Source organism: Schistocerca piceifrons, chromosome 2 (assembly GCF_021461385.2).
Source record: "Schistocerca piceifrons isolate TAMUIC-IGC-003096 chromosome 2, iqSchPice1.1, whole genome shotgun sequence".
NCBI classification, from domain to species: domain Eukaryota; kingdom Metazoa; phylum Arthropoda; class Insecta; order Orthoptera; family Acrididae; genus Schistocerca; species Schistocerca piceifrons.
The window spans coordinates 570,451,088-570,467,374 of NC_060139.1; positions in this window are offsets into that span (position 1 = coordinate 570,451,088).

Below are 16,287 nucleotides of genomic sequence, written 5' to 3' on the forward strand. Positions count from 1 at the left end.
ACTCTGGACAAATAGACCATAAGAAAACTGTAAGTACAAATTCTTCTAAATTTTGCTACTAACTTCACAAAAAGATCGATTACCCACTAAAACTCGCATGTTTCTTATATATCGCAGTAAAGTCAATGAGATGAAGCAGACTCTCACATATCGGCATCACCTAGAAAAGACGTAATACACACAAAAAACGCACTTGAAAATGGGAATCATTTCCCGAAAGATGTCATGTGAAAAGAAAATAAAGAAAAATCGTGACAGGTAGCAAAAGAATTATTTAGAAACAAACCCGTTGACAAAGATATTTGTCCCCCGCCTGGACTCTGATTTACCTATTGCTTCTACGGCCTAACCAGCTTACATTAACTACGAAATGCAATTAAAATTTCAAAATAAAGATAGAGGTCATTGCGGGTTTAATGATACATCGCGTAAGAAGTGAACATTACGTTCTAACCTATATATTTCGCACGCATTTTCAACTGACAAGAAGACAGCTGCCTATTAGAATTGCATTTGTCATCACTATAAGTAAGTCTCAGGGAGAAACGTTTCAAATAGCAATATTGTGTTTACCAAATTCTTGCTTTACTCACGGAAAATTGTATGTAGCCTTTTCAAGGCTAAATAATCAACTAATATCTTTGGATCCCTTAAAGAAAATGAAAAGCTCGAAGCACACGAAGATTAAATTCTTACGTCAAATGTGGTTTACACCAAGGTAATCTAATCCTCTGTAAGGAATTTAATTTAAAACTGCTTGCATGGAAACCTAAATACATGTATGTATCATAAATTCATGATTATTATAATGTCACGTGGTACTCTTCATTTTTAAAGCTGTTTTATCTTCATTCCCACAACTACCCTTATCCCGTCGACTACAGTTATTCTAGATACTGTCATTATTTATAACTTTAAAAGTGCGAAATTTTTGCACAGATCCCCTGGGCTGAGCAATTTCAAATTAAGTACATACTCATACGTTGAATTTATTGGGTCCTTATGACAACGCACCTGGATTAAGTTAACTATTCACTTTTGTTGTCCTAGAGTGAACACTGATTTTCTAGCTACATATCTACAGGGTGTTTCAAAAATGACCGGTATATTTGAAACGGCAATAAAAACTAAACGAGCAGCGATAGAAATACACCGTTTGTTGCAATATGCTTGGGACAACAGTACATTTTCAGGCAGACAAACTTTCGAAATTACAGTAGTTACAATTTTCAACAACAGATGGTGCTGCAAGTGATGTGAAAGATATAGAAGACAACGCAGTCTGTGGGTGCGCCATTCTGTACGTCGTCTTTCTGCTGTAAGCGTGTGCTGTTCACAACGTGCAAGTGTGCTGTGGACAACATGGTTTATTCCTTAGAACAGAGGATTTTTCTGGTGTTGGAATTCCACCGCCTAGATCACAGTGTTGTTGCAACAAGACGAAGTTTTCAACGGAGGTTTAATGTAACCAAAGGACCGAAAAGCGATACAATAAAGGATCTGTTTGAAAAATTTCAACGGACTGGGAACGTGACAGATGAACGTGCTGGAAAGGTAGGGCAACCGCGTACGGCAACCACAGAGGGCAACGCGCAGCTAGTGCAGCAGGTGATCCAACAGCGGCCTCGGGTTTCCGTTCGCCGTGTTGCAGCTGCGGTCCAAATGACGCCAACGTCCACGTACCGTCTCATGCGCCAGAGTTTACACCTCTATCCATACAAAATGCAAATGCGGCAACCCCTCAGCGCCGCTACCATTGCTGCACGAGAGACATTCGCTAACGATATAGTGCACAGGATTGATGACGGCGATATGCATGTATGCAGCATTTGGTTTACTGACGAAGCTTATTTTTACCTGGACGGCTACGTCAATAAACAGAACTGGCGCATATGGGGAACCGAAAAGCCCCATGTTGCAGTCCCATCGTCCCTGCATCCTCAAAAAGTACTGGTCTGGGCCGCCATTTCTTCCAAAGGAATCATTGACCCATTTTTCAGATCCGAAAAGATTACTGCATCACGCTATCTGGACATTCTTCGTGAATTTGTGGCGGTACAAACTGCCTTAGACGACACTGCGAACACCTCGTGGTTTATGCAAGATGGTGCCCGGCCACATCGCACGGCCGACATCTTTAATTTCCTGAATGAATATTTCGATGATCGTATGATTGCTTTGGGCTATCCGAAACACACAGGAGGCGGCGTGGATTGGCCTCCCTATTCGCCAGACAGGAACCCCTGTGGCTTCTTTCTGTGGGGACACTTGAAAGACCAGGTGTACCGCCAGAATCCAGAAACAATTGAACAGCTGAAGCAGTACATCTCATCTGCATGTGAAGCCATTCCGCCAGACACGTTGTTAAAGGTTTCGGGTAATTTTATTCAGAGACTACGCCATATTATTGCTACGCATGGTGGATATGTGGAAAATATCGTACTATAGAGTTTTCCAGACTGCAGCGCCATCTGTTGTTGAAAATTGTAACTACTGTAATTTCGAAAGTTTGTCTGCCTGAAAATGTACTGTTGTCCCAAGCATATTGCAACAAACGGTGTATTTCTATCGCTGCCCGTTTAGTTTTTATTGCCGTTTCAAATATACCGGTCATTTTTGAAACACCCTGTAGCAATCATGAGCGATTTCTTTTTTTTATTTCTCTCACGCTCGTGTTTGTTCACGACGTGCATTGTTGTTTGCTGAAAGGAAAACACAATATGGAGAACGCATTTTTTGACAGATTCATAATTGGAAAACAGCTGCTGATATCATGACTTCTTCTATGAGGTCATTAGTTTTCTATAAATAATCAAAAACATTATGTTGCAATGATTACAGTCTACCGTTGGCTATAGTCGACATTGCTGTTATAGAATAGTTCTTTGTTTGGCATACAGAGCTGAGTTCAAAAGCCACACCTTTTTCAGAATGTCCTCTGAGGTAGGGGGAACGTGCATTTGGTTAACCACCACCACGGGGAACTCGGCGAGATGTGGGTATGATTGAGACACTCCCAACTGATTCAGTCCGCCTGAGCAGCTGAGTGGTCGGCGTTGACGGGTATAATGCGGAGGACCCAGGTTCGATTGCGGTGGTGCCGAGGATTTTTCCGTTGTGGAAAGAATGGTGCACCAGCCGCGGTGGCCGAACGGTTCTAGGTACTTCAGTTCGGAACCGCGTGAATGCTATGGTCGCAGGTTCGAATCCTGCCTCGGGCATGGATGTGTGAGATGTCCTTAGGTTAGTTAGGTTTAAGTAGTTCTAATTTCTAGGGGACTGATGACCTCAGATGTTAAGTCCCATAGTACTCAGAGCCATTTGAATTTGAAAGAATGGTGCGGGGAGCACTCAGACTCGTGATGCCATCTGAGGAGCCACCTGACGGAGCAGTAGCGGCACCAATCTCCTGAAAGTCGGCAGAGGCCGAGAGGGTGGGGAGTTGACCGGATGCTCTTCCATGCCGCATCCTCATGACGCCACTAGGTATAGGATGACAGGGCGGCCGGCCGACATCCCTTGGACCTCCAGGGCCTGGACGCGAATCTCGTATTGATACACAGAAAAAGCACCTCGTCTGCTCATTTAATGTCTGTTGGTAGATCAGTGCACCCCCTACGTTTCCTTTTATTTGGTTTGACATCCATTACTTTCACACATAGTAATACTATGTGATTACGCACGACATTTTCAATTCTAGTGGAATGAGAGCATGACATAAAATAAGTTATTTCTTCTTACTAACTGATAATTTATTCTTGCATAGAGCCCAGTATCATGAAAAATTCTTGATCACTACCAACGGAATGCACATAATAAACGTAAGGGTGAGTCAAAATTAAGTGAAAAATTTCAATATGGTTTCGTTTTCTGTTCCAGGTTGTTAGTATCCATGACTGACAGACTCACACTGGAACAGAGGAGAGTGGTCGCAAGCTTAATGGAAGTTGTGAATTCGGCGACAGAAGTGCGTAAAAAGTTTACAGAATGATTTCCATATAAACGGCCACTAACTCGACTAACAATTTGTCGCATTGACCAAAAGTTTCTAGCAATTGGATTAGTTGCAGACAAATATCCCGGAAATTCGGGACGATATGGAACTGGCTGAAGTGATGTAAACATCGCTATAGCGCAGGAGACAGTTCTTCAGAATCTGTCGAAATCGACGAGACACTGCCGTCTGGAAAAAGGCATCCTACAGTGAAATGAATTCTATTCAAGGAACTTGGCATGCGATTGTATCACCTACAAATCGTTCAAGGTTTGAATACTAGGCAGAAATACGTAGAAGTAGATCGCAGAGAGATACTGGCAGAAATGTCACGGGTGCCGCCGGGCGCTGTTAGGCAAATGATTTTCAGTGACGAAGCTACTTTTCGTGTCAATGGTCATATTAGGCGTCGTAACACAATTTTATGTGCTACTGAAAATCCACGTATCGTTCTTTAACATGAACGTGCTTCCTGGAAAGTAAATTTTTGATGTGCCGAGGCCGTTACTGGTGTACTTGGTTCATTTTTCTTTACAACCCCAAGTATTACAAAAATGGGAGACCTGAAAGAAGTTAAGAACAGAAGAAAAGGTGTAGCACAAAATTTCCACGGAAATGTGTGTTCTGGTATTAAATTATACTGCTGAATGTTGGTTTGATTGCATTTGTCGCGCTGGTGGTTGGGTTGAGGAACTGTACAATGAAAACTCTGAGTACATGCTTTCTATCCCATAGTGTTCACATAACTGTGACTCGTCCTGTGTAATAACAGCTATTCCAGTGACCGCCATCGACTCAGTACTACGGAGACGGGAAGCCAAGAAAATGTGTACGTACTGTCCTGTGGTTCTACAATCGCTAAGCGCGTCGAATCTTCCACCCAATCACTCGTTGAACAGTCTGGTGTTGCAGTTTAAGATAGAAAAAGGAAATCCGAAGTTTTAAATTTCGCGTTTAAGAGATCATTCGCGCAAGAGAATGGCACAGACATTACGTCGTTTGACCCTCGAACAGACTCCCGTATGGAAGACATCTACATCTAAATCTACATGGATACTCTACAAATCACATTTAAGTGCCTGGCTGAGGGTTCATCGAACCACCTTCACAATTCTCTATTGTTCCAATCTCGTATAGCGCGCGGAAAGGATGAACACCTATATCTTTCCGTACGAGCTCTGACTTACCGTATTTTATCTTGGTGATCGTTCCTCCCTATGTAAGTAGGTGTCAACAAAATATTTTCACATACGGAGGAGAAAAGTGGTGATTGGAATTTCGTGAGAAGATTCCATCGCAAGGAAAAATGCCTTTCGTTTAATGACGTCCATCCCAAATCCTATATCATTTCTGTGACTCTCTTTCCCATATTTTGCGATAATACAAAACGTACTGCCTTTCTTTAAACTTTTTCGATGTACTCCATCAGTCCTATCTGGTAAGGATCCCACACCGCGCAGCAGCATTCTAAAAGAGGACGGACAAGCGTAATGTAGGCAGTCTCCTTAGTAGGTCTGTTACATTTTCTAAGTGTCCTGCCCATAAAACTCAGTCTTTGGTTCGCCTTCCATACAACATTTTCTATGCGTTCCTTCCAGTTTAAATTGTTCGTAATTGTAATACCTAGGTATTTGGTTGAATTTACGACTATTATATAAGACTGATTTATCGGGTAACCTAAGTTTAACGAGTTCCTTTTAGCACTCATGTGGATGACCTCACACTTTTCGTTATTTAGGGTCAACTGCCACTTTTCGCACCATTCAGATACTTTTGCTAAATCGTTTTGCAGCTTGTTTTGGTTTTCTGGTGACTTCATTAGTCGATATACGACAGCGTCGTCTGCAAACAACCGATGACGGCTGCTCGGATTGTCCCCCAAATTGTATGTATAGATAAGGAACAGCAAAGGGCCTATAACACTACCTTGGGAAACGCATGAAATCACTTCTGTTTTACTCGATGACTTTCCATCAATTACTACGAACTGTGACCTATCTAACAGGAAATCACAAATCCAGTCACATAACTGAGACGATATTCCATAAGTACTCAACTTCACTACGAACCGCTTGAATGGTGCAGTGGCAAAAGCCTTCCGGAAATGCAGAAATATGGAATCGATCTGATATCCCTCGTAAGTATCACTCAACACTTCATGTGAATGAAGAGCTAGTTGTGTTTCACAAGAACGATGTTTTCTAAACCCATGTTGACTATGTGTCAATAAACAGTTTTCTTTGAGGTAATTCATAATGATCGAACATAATACATGTTCTAAGATCCTGCTGCTATCAACGTTAACGATATGGGCCTGTAATTTAGTGGCTTACAACAACTACCTTTCTTGAATATTTGTGTGACCTGTGCAACTTTTCAGTCTTTGGGTATGGATCTTTAGTCGAGTGAACGGTTGTATATGATTGTTAAGTATGGAGCTAATGCATCAGCATACTCGGAAAGGAAACATAATTGGTATACAGTCTGGACCAGAAGACTTACTTTTAATAAGTGATTTAAGTTCCTTCACTACTCCGGGGATATTTACTTTTACGTTACTCATGTTGGCAGCTGTTCTCGATTCGAATTCTGGAATATTTACTTCGTCTTCTTTTGTGAAGCCATTTCGGAAGGCTGTGTTTAGTAGCTCTGCTTTGGTAGCACTGTCTTCGATAGTATCTCCACTGCTATCGCGCAGAGAAGGCATTGATTGTTTCTTGCCGCTAACATACTTCACATATGACCAGAATCTCTTTGGATTTTCTACCATGTTTCGAGGCAAAGTTTCGTTGTGGAAACTATTGTGGGCATCTCGCATTGAAGTCGGCGCTAAATTTCGAGTTTCTGTAAAAGATCGCCAATCTTGCAGATTTTGCGTCTGTTTAAATTTGGCATGTTTGTTTCGTTGTTTCTGCAACAGTGTTCTAACCCATTTTGTGTAACAAGGAGGATCAACTCTGTCGTTTGTTAATTTATTTGGTGTAAATCTCTCAATTGCTGCGGATACTATTTCTTTGAATTTAAGTCACATCTGGTCTACACTTATGTTATTAATTATGAATGAGTGGAGATTGTCTCTTAGGAAGGCGTCAAGTGAATTTTTATCTTCTTTTTTGAATAGGTATATTTTTCGCACATTTCTCGAGGATTTTAAGATTACAAAATTCAGTCTCGCTACGACAACCCTGTGTTCACTAATCCCTGAATCACTAATCCCCTGCTCGTTATTAACTCAGGATTACTTGTTACTAAGAAGTCAAGTGTGTTTTCACAACCGTTTACTATTCGCGTGGGCTCATGAACTAACTGCTCGAAATAATTTTCAGAGAATGCGTTTAGCACAATTTCGGATCATATTTTATGCGTACTTCCAGAATTAAACATGTATTTTCGCCGACATATCGAGGGTAAATTAAAGTCACCACCAACTATTATCGTATGAGTCGGGTACGTGTTTGAAATCAAATTCAAGTTTTCTTTGAACCTTTCAGCAACTATATCATCTGAATTGGGAGGTCAGTAAAAGGATCCAATTATTATTTTATTCCGGTTGCCAACAATGACCTCTGCTCATACTAACTCACAGGAAGTATCTACTTCAATTTCGCGACAAGTTAAACCACTACTGACAGCAACAAACACGCCACCGCCAACCGTGTTTAGCCTGTCCTTTCGGAACACCGTTAGGTTCTTCGCAAAAATTTCGGCTGAGCTTCTATCCGGCTTTAGCCAGCTTTCTGTGCCTGTAACGATTTGAGCATCAGTGCTTTCTATTAGCGCTTGGACCTCTGGTACTTTCCCAACACAGCTACGACAGTTTTCAACTGTTATACCAATGGTTCCTGTATCTACGTTTTTCCTGTGTTCAGCCTGCACCCTTTGTGACTGAAGCCCTTCTTGTGTTTTCCCGAGACCATAGTAATAAGAATCCCTGTCTTAGAGAAACAACTGAAAAATTTGAAAACAAGTGAGTCGCCAAGTGCGAATTCCAACTTGGTCATACAAAGAGTATTCTGCGGCAGTGGCTCGTTACTCTCCTAGCGCAAAGACTCAAGCTACAGGAAAAAAAACACACACACACACACACACACACACACAAACACACAGGCGACTCCTATGTATAAGAAGGGCAAAAGAATGGACTAATACCCTTAATATCGTTTTTTTCAGAATTCTTGAACATATTCTGAGTTCGAATAAGATGAATTTCCGTGAGACCAAGATGCTTATGTCCACGACTCAGCACGGTGTTGGAAATCATCGCTCGTGCGAAACTCAGCTTACCTTTCTCTCACATGATATCTTTCAAACGATGGATGAAGGGCAATAGGCAGATTCCGTAATTCTAGATCTCTGAAAATCATTTGACACGGTGCCCCGCCACAGACTTTTAGCGAATGAACGAGCATACCAATAGGTTCCCAGACATACGAGTGGCTCGAAGACTTCTTAAGTATTAGAACCTATTATGGCGTTCTCGACGGCGAGTTTTCTTGAGAGACCAGCATATCGTCAGGAGTGCCCCAGGCCAATGTTACAGGATCGCTGTAGTTTTATATATCATAACTGACCTGGCCGACAGGGTGGGCAGCAGTCTGCGGTTGTTTGCTGCTGATGCTGTGGTATACGAGAACGCGTTGAAGTTCGAGTGTTTGTAGAAGGAAATAAAATGACTTACTAAAAGATTTCTAGTTGGTGTGATCAGTGGCAGTTGGGTCTACATGAAGAAAAATGTAATGTGGATGACTAGCCAAAACAAATCTCTAATGTTCAGATACAGCAATCGCAGTATTCTGCTTGACACGTTACTTCGTTGAAATGTCTGGGCGTAACGCTGCAAAACGGTGTGAAATGGAACGAGCATGTGAAGACTGTGGTAAGGAAGGCAAATGGTTGTCTTCGGTTTACTGAGATAATTTTGGGAAAGTCTGATTAGTCTGTAAAGGAGACCTCGTACAGCAGATGCTGCGACGTATTTTTGATTACTCCTCGAGTGTCTGGAATCCGCACCAGGTAGGATAAAGGAAGAGGTGCGCTGTTAGATTTGTTACCTGTAGGTTCGAATTACAAGTAAGTATTGTGGAGATGCTTCGGGAACTCAAATGGAAATCCCTGCAGGTAAGGAAGCTTTCTTTTCGAGGAGCACTATTGAGAAAATTTAGGGAACTGGAATTTGAAGCTAATAGCAGAATGATTCTACTACCTCCACCACACATTTTGCGTAAAGATCACGAAGATGAGATCCCAGAAACTGGGACTCACACCGAGGCATATGCGACGGGCGTTCAATAAGTTGTGTAACATATTTTCTTTTCTTCCCCAATTTCTATTGAAAAGATGAGGAATTTGTTGTGGGACTTAGTGGAATATTTCTCCTTCAACCCTGTTTTTGTTGTTGTGGTCTTCAGTCCATAGACTGGTTTAATGCAGCTCTCAATGCTACTCCACCCTGTGCAAGTTTCTTCATCTTCCAGTACCTACCGCAACCCACATCCTTCTGAATCTTCTTAGAGTATTCATCTCATGGTCTCCCTCTACGATTTTTACCCTCCACACTGCCCTCCAACACTAAATTGGTGATCCCCTGATGCCTCAGAACATGTCCTACCAAGCGATTCCTTCTTCTAGTCAAGTTGTGTCACAAACTCCTCTTCTACCCAATTCCATTCAATACTTCTGCATTAGTAATGTGATCTACTCATCTAATCTTCAGCATTCTTCTGTAGCACCACATTTCGAAACCCTCTATTCTCTTCTTGTCCAAACTATTTATCGTCCATGTTTCACTTCCATACATGGCTACACTCCATAGAAATTCTTTCAGAAATGACTTAATGACACTTAAATCTATACTCGATGTTGACAAATTTCTCTTCTCCAGAAACGCTTTCCTTGCCATTGCCAGTCTACATTTTATATCCTCTCTACTTCAACATCATCAGTTATTTTGCACCCCAAATAGCAAAACTCCTTTACTACTTTACGTGTCTCATTTCCTAATCTAGTTCCCTCACCATCACCCGAATTAATTCGACTACATTCCATTATCTTCGTTTCGCTTTTGTTGATGTTCATCATATATCCTCCTTTCAACACACTGTCCATTCCGTTCAACTGCTCTTCCAGGCCCTTTGCTGTCTCTGAAAGAATTACAGCGTCATCGGCAAACCTCAAAGTTTTTGTTTCTTCTCCACGGATTTTAATTCCTACTCCAAATTTTTCTTTTGTTTCCTTTCCTGCTTGCTCGATATATAGCCTAAATAACATCGGGGATAGGGTACAACCCTGTCTCACACCCTTCCCAACCACTGCTTCCCTTTCACGTCCCTCGACTCTTATAACTGCCATCTGGTCTTTGTACAAATTGTAAATAGCCTTTCGTTCCCTGTATTTTACACCTGCCACCTTCAGAATTTGAAAGAGAGTATTCCAGTCAACATTGTCAAAAGCTTTCTCTAAGTCTACAAATGCTATAAACGTAGGTTTGCTTTTCCTTAATCTATTTTCTAAGACTAGTCGTAGGGTCAGTATTGCCTCACGTGTTCCAATGTTTCTAAGGAATCCAAACTGATCTTCCCCGAGGGTGGCTTCTACCAGTTTTTCAATTTTTGTGTAAAAAACCGTATAGTTTCATAGAGTTCCGATAGGAGGCGGCGCTATACGTAACCATCAAAATGACATGTGCCACGGAGTTACGTTCCGGGCAGAAAGCTGCCATTGAGTTTGTTTTGGCGGTAAACCAGATTATCACAGATATTGATGGGCGCTTCCAGAATGTCTATGGAGACCTGGCAGTGAAAGAACGTACGGTTAGTCGGGCGAAGCGTCTCTCATCATCGCAGCAAGGTCGCTCAGAACTGTCCGCCTGCCACGTGTCGGCGGGTCGTACACATTGGGACTCCTGCAGTGTTGGAACGTGCGGATACTCTCATTCGAGGTGATAGTAGGGCTACTGTGAAACATCTCGCTGCTTAACTGGACGACTCTGTTGGTAGTGCTGACACAGGCGTTGGAGTGCCCACTGGATTCCCCGCCATGTAACAGAAGACCATAAAGAGCAACGAAGGGCGTCTCTGCGAAATTGCTTGTGCGCTACGAGGTTGATGGTGACATTTTATATCGAATGTTGTCAGAAGCGATTAAACATGGCTACAGCTCTTCGAACCGAAAACAGAACGGCATTCGATAGAGTGACGCCACATGACTTTTCCTCCCAAAAAAAAAAGTTCAAAGCCACTACGTCAGTTAGTAAAATCGTAGAGACGGTCTTCTAGGACCGTGAAGCGGTTATTCTGTTTTATATCCCCCCTCATGACGCAACGGTCAACTCTGAAGTGTACTGTGCTACCATCAGGAAATTGAAGAAAAGATATCGACGTGTTCACCGCCACAAAAATGCACGACAACGCAACGCCTTATATAAGTCCGCTCATGCGACAGGAGTTCAGAAAATTTCAATGGACTGTTCTTCGTCATCCAATCTTCCGAACGGATCTCACACCTTCCGACCTCCATATGCTTGACCCAATGACGGATGTACTCCACTGGAAGCAGTACGTGGATGATGGGGCACTTATTGATGCAGCAAGGCGTTGGGTCTGACGTCGGCCAATATAGTGGTGCCATGCGGCCATACTGGCCCTCGCGGTAACCGAAGATTACGTTGAAAAATCGGGTTTCATAGTCAAGGGTAGGGAATAATACGGTGTACTGGAATCCTGAACTAAACCAACCTGATTTGAGAAAAAAATTGTGTTGCATTACTTACTGAACGTCCCTCGCAGAAAGTCGTTTTTTCCTACCGCTATTTGCGAATGGAACAGGAAAGGAAATGAGCAGTTGTGGTACTGGCTACCTTCCGCCACGCACCGTACGTTGGCTTGTGAAATATGTATGTGGATGTAGATGTAGACCGTACGGTCATTGAGAATGCGAACTACGCTGGTACAAAGATAAAAGATGAACCACCTTATTTAATTATACGTAGCAGCAACAACAATGTCATATTACATTTAGTTCCATAGGGCAGCTATGATTTAAAAGGAAAATTAATATTCTGGCAAAAAATAAATATGGTCTACGTCTCAAACGCGTCTATAACAGTTAGAAATCTTTATAATTTTTTTATTTCTTATGTCATGTGTACAGAAAACGTGTCTTACAAGGCATTATAATGGCTCAACTTGTCGAACAACGTCTATACGAGCGAATACAGAGCTCATTTTGCAAGGAAACTTCATAGCTGAATGTATAATTTGTTGTGTTCCAATTATCCTGCAATTAAAAGATTTATAGCATTCATGCTCCTCTAACACGAACTGCCTCAGACAGTTTGATGAACAGACTGAATGACTGGTTGGCAAAATCAAATTTCCCTGTACAAAACTGCAGAGTTGAAGCATATTTATACTCATTAAATGTACATGCCTGTGAGATTTTTTAAGTTAAGGGCCTGCAGAAAGATGCAGTCCATTTGACGCCACCGTTTTGGGTGAAACGGATGGCAGAACTCAGATCTCTGTTAACCGTTCGTCTTCTGATTGCCACCATTGTTCGACCTTCTTAGTACACTTCATTGTTTTCTTGATACAAATGCACATGTAAGTTTGTCACCTATCACCTCGTCTCAGACTGATGCTAAGCAACGACGTGCACAGCTGCAGAGACCACTGTATTGGTAAGAACTGCGTCGCGTCGCTATGTCGTTTACCCAAAGCCAATACGTGGAGAATAATCACCGTGTAATTAAGGTAACTATCCAGAGATAATAGCAGGGGCGTAACTAATCTAGGATGACCGTGACAATGATTCGGGCAGAAAAATAGGAAAACAATAATAAAATTAAAATGAGAAGGAAAGGTGGAAAAATTACTGAAATCAGTCAAGAGAAGTCTTTTTCTATATTAAAAAAATAAATTATTCTTTTTGTAATCAGTTAGACGTAAGGATATGAGAATCATTTACCCTGGTCAAAGATCAGTCTGCATTAAGGGCTCAATTATCAGTTAACTGAGGCCGTCTCCATTGCCGAATTGTTAGCGCCGCTCCCTTTCGTGCGGAGGAAGGTCCCGAATTCGACTCCCGGCACCGGCCTTTTCTCAAGTAGGGAGGTCTGTAACGGGATCCACTCCACCTCCGGTGACGGTACAAGAGCTTCTTGAACACAGAAGCATCGAAATCAACATGATTCACATACCGGCAATAATGGCTGGAGGGACTGGCGACACGTGATCTCGTGGCTCACGTTCCGTGATCCGACCTGTTACTGCCTTCTACACAGCAGTCGCCCAGTCTAAAGGTCTTCGGGCCTAATCACTCACTGACGTGTACGTTTTCTTACGTCAGTTAACTGAATCTACAGAACGGAAGGGACTAGCTGTGAGAAAGGGTCCCGGAAATGAGGCAACATCCGTCTTGAGTGGTATATGTGATGCTATGCGAAAAATAATGAGGTCAAAATAGGGATTTAATGCTTAAGGTACTGTAGATGCTAAGACACTATGCACGAAAGAGAATTGTACTTCGAAACAGTTGAAAAATTCTATAATTATTATATTTTGGTTAGCTACTGAGGTAGTATTTAAAAACTTGTTCCTTGCATACTTCCACAATAACACTAAAGACACCAAACTCTACACGTCACATAACCAACAATCTGTTTAGTTAAAGAGACTGATGTTCTTCAAGCTCAGATAAACATAATTCATATGAGTAACAAATGTAACGAACAAACTACAATAATTGCTGTTAGAAACATAATTATAGCCTTTTAAGATTCAAAACAAACCACTAGAAAGAATTTATACAGGGTAGCTCAGACGCCGCTACCTGTGAGTTTTGTACAGTCCCGAACGTCTTCAGAAACTAGTTTGCGAGATTTTCATATTCTCTCACTCGCTAAATGAAAACCGCTAATCCTACAGAAAATTAACCAAACTTTTTTATAGCGATCTTCATGTAGGTAAATTTTGTTCTGGAATACGCTTACACTGGAGGCCACCGTTTTCCAGTTATTCAAGAAAGATGGGTTTCATGGACACTTTTGTCCGTTTTACTTGAATAATTCGAAACTTACGGCCTCTATCGAAAACGTATCCAATCAGGAAAAATAAGTACATTAAATTTCCTACAAAAAGGTTCTGTTTATTTTTTAAGTACGGCTTGCGAGTGGCAAGCAAAAGAATACCGTACATCTTGTACATGGTTTTTGAAGGCACTGTGAGTTTGCATAAAAGCCATAGGCAGGGGCATCTCAGTCGCTCAGTCGCTACGACCATGCAACAGCGTATGACTGCTTAGCAACGGCTATGACAAAAGTAAAAGAAGTGTGATAAGGATTTAACGCTCCGTGAATGAGGAGGTCACTACAAACGGTGCGCAAACTCTGGCAGGAGAGGGGTGGGTAAGGAAACTGCCTGTGTCCTTTTCGAAAGACCCGTCCCAGCATTTACCTCAAGCTGTTTCGTGGGAAGACGTCAGTGAGGATGCGTGGACGAGGGTTTGAGTCGCCATCGTCTCGAATGTGCCTCCAGCGTCTTATCACCGTCAGAAATAGCATCAAAGGAACGTACGACCCACTACATGATAAAATTTTCAACAACTGTGAAAGGTGGTGCATCAAGTGAAATTAATGTACTTGTGTCATGACTGTCTTTACGCCCTGCTCAGTTAGTGAGGAGATGTAGTCTTCTTTTCGAATCTGCAGTTTCAAAGTGGTATCTTTGAGATTAGCTGTTCCTGCATCAGACCTTCTCACCGAAACGTCATATAAGCCCTTTATTGTTTCTGGTTAACACAGTTCTGGGTCACTTTTTCTGGATCAACCACATATGCCTAAATTGTTACGGAACGTTTAAGGGAACAAAAGGAATTAACTGAGTGTGACGGCTGCGCCGGATTAGTCGAGCGGTCTAAGGCGCTTCAGTCCTGGAGTGTGCGGCTGATCCTGGCGGAGGTTCGAGTCCTCCCTCGGGCATGGGTGTGTGTGTTTGTCCTTAAGATAATTTAGGTTAAATAGTGTGTAAGCTTAGGGACTGATGACCTTAGCAGTTTAGTTCCGTAAGATTTCACACGCTTTTGAACTTTTTGAGTGTGACGGTAGTTTCATTGAGGTACAATGAAGGCTTTGGAAAGTAAGTGTGTTAATTTTGCTATGAACTCACGCTCAAGCCACATTAACTGTTTTAAGAATAAAATGAAAAAGGCACATACCACTCCGCTTTTTAGTGGTTCGGATGCTGGTGCTCAAAAGGAAGTATCAAGAGGAAGTCTGCTCCTGTTAGGTCTCAAAATATTGCAAAATTTATAAGGTTAATGAATCAACTTTTGACACGAGAATTCTAGGAGCATGGTGCAAGGTAATTGAAAGAATGTAACCAGTATTTCTTACTGCGAAAAGATTATCAGAGTCCTTATTGAAGACAGCCCTAGTGTACACTAGGCTGAAAAACTCGAGGGGAAAAAGTGGGTTTGTAGACTTTTGAGTTTGCACTCGTACTTACTTCATCTTAATGCTCAGTAAATGCAACGTAATGTATGCACGCCTGCGCTTAAGTATTTACCTACGAATAAATGTTCTCAAGATAATTTGGAAATTGTGTTGGCATAATAAGGTGTCACATTGTTTGGAGAAATAATCCAGCTTCCATGCACGTTAAGCCAGCATTTAAATTTTTATGGAACATGAGCCAAGAGAATTTAAGAAAGGCAGCTGCAAAGAACTTTCGTGCATTTATAGTATATTTATCTGATCACAAAGAGAAGTTATCTACTTTCAGATTAGACTGGTCGTGTTGTTACCCACAATCATGACTACATACTGTAAGGTGCCTGCTCTGTTTGAAAGCTAGTCCCTGTTATAGAAAAAGTCGTGACGAATATAACCAATTAACGAAAGCATTCTGATCAATGTACACTTACAACGTAATTTTAATTAGCAGTCACAGCAACAGAACACAAATGAACAAAAAAAAAAAGAAAAAACTCTAACATGCCAGCAGTAATGCATGTGTTTTAACAGCTCAACGTATAATCGGTCACTGTGTACTGGAGACGCATGTCTATTCGTAATTGCAATAGCCAAAAATGAAATATTGAACATATACTCTTCTATAGAAGAACGTACATCGTCTCTGCAAGTTGTTCTACCGTCAATCACCTTATTTACTGTAAATGAATGCATAGAACGCGATACATATTTTTCAGAACAGGGCTTCTATCTTTGGTGTCAAAATACCATGCGCTTATCGTAGAATAAATTACTCAGTATAGCCAAAACTTAAAAGTTGCATTGT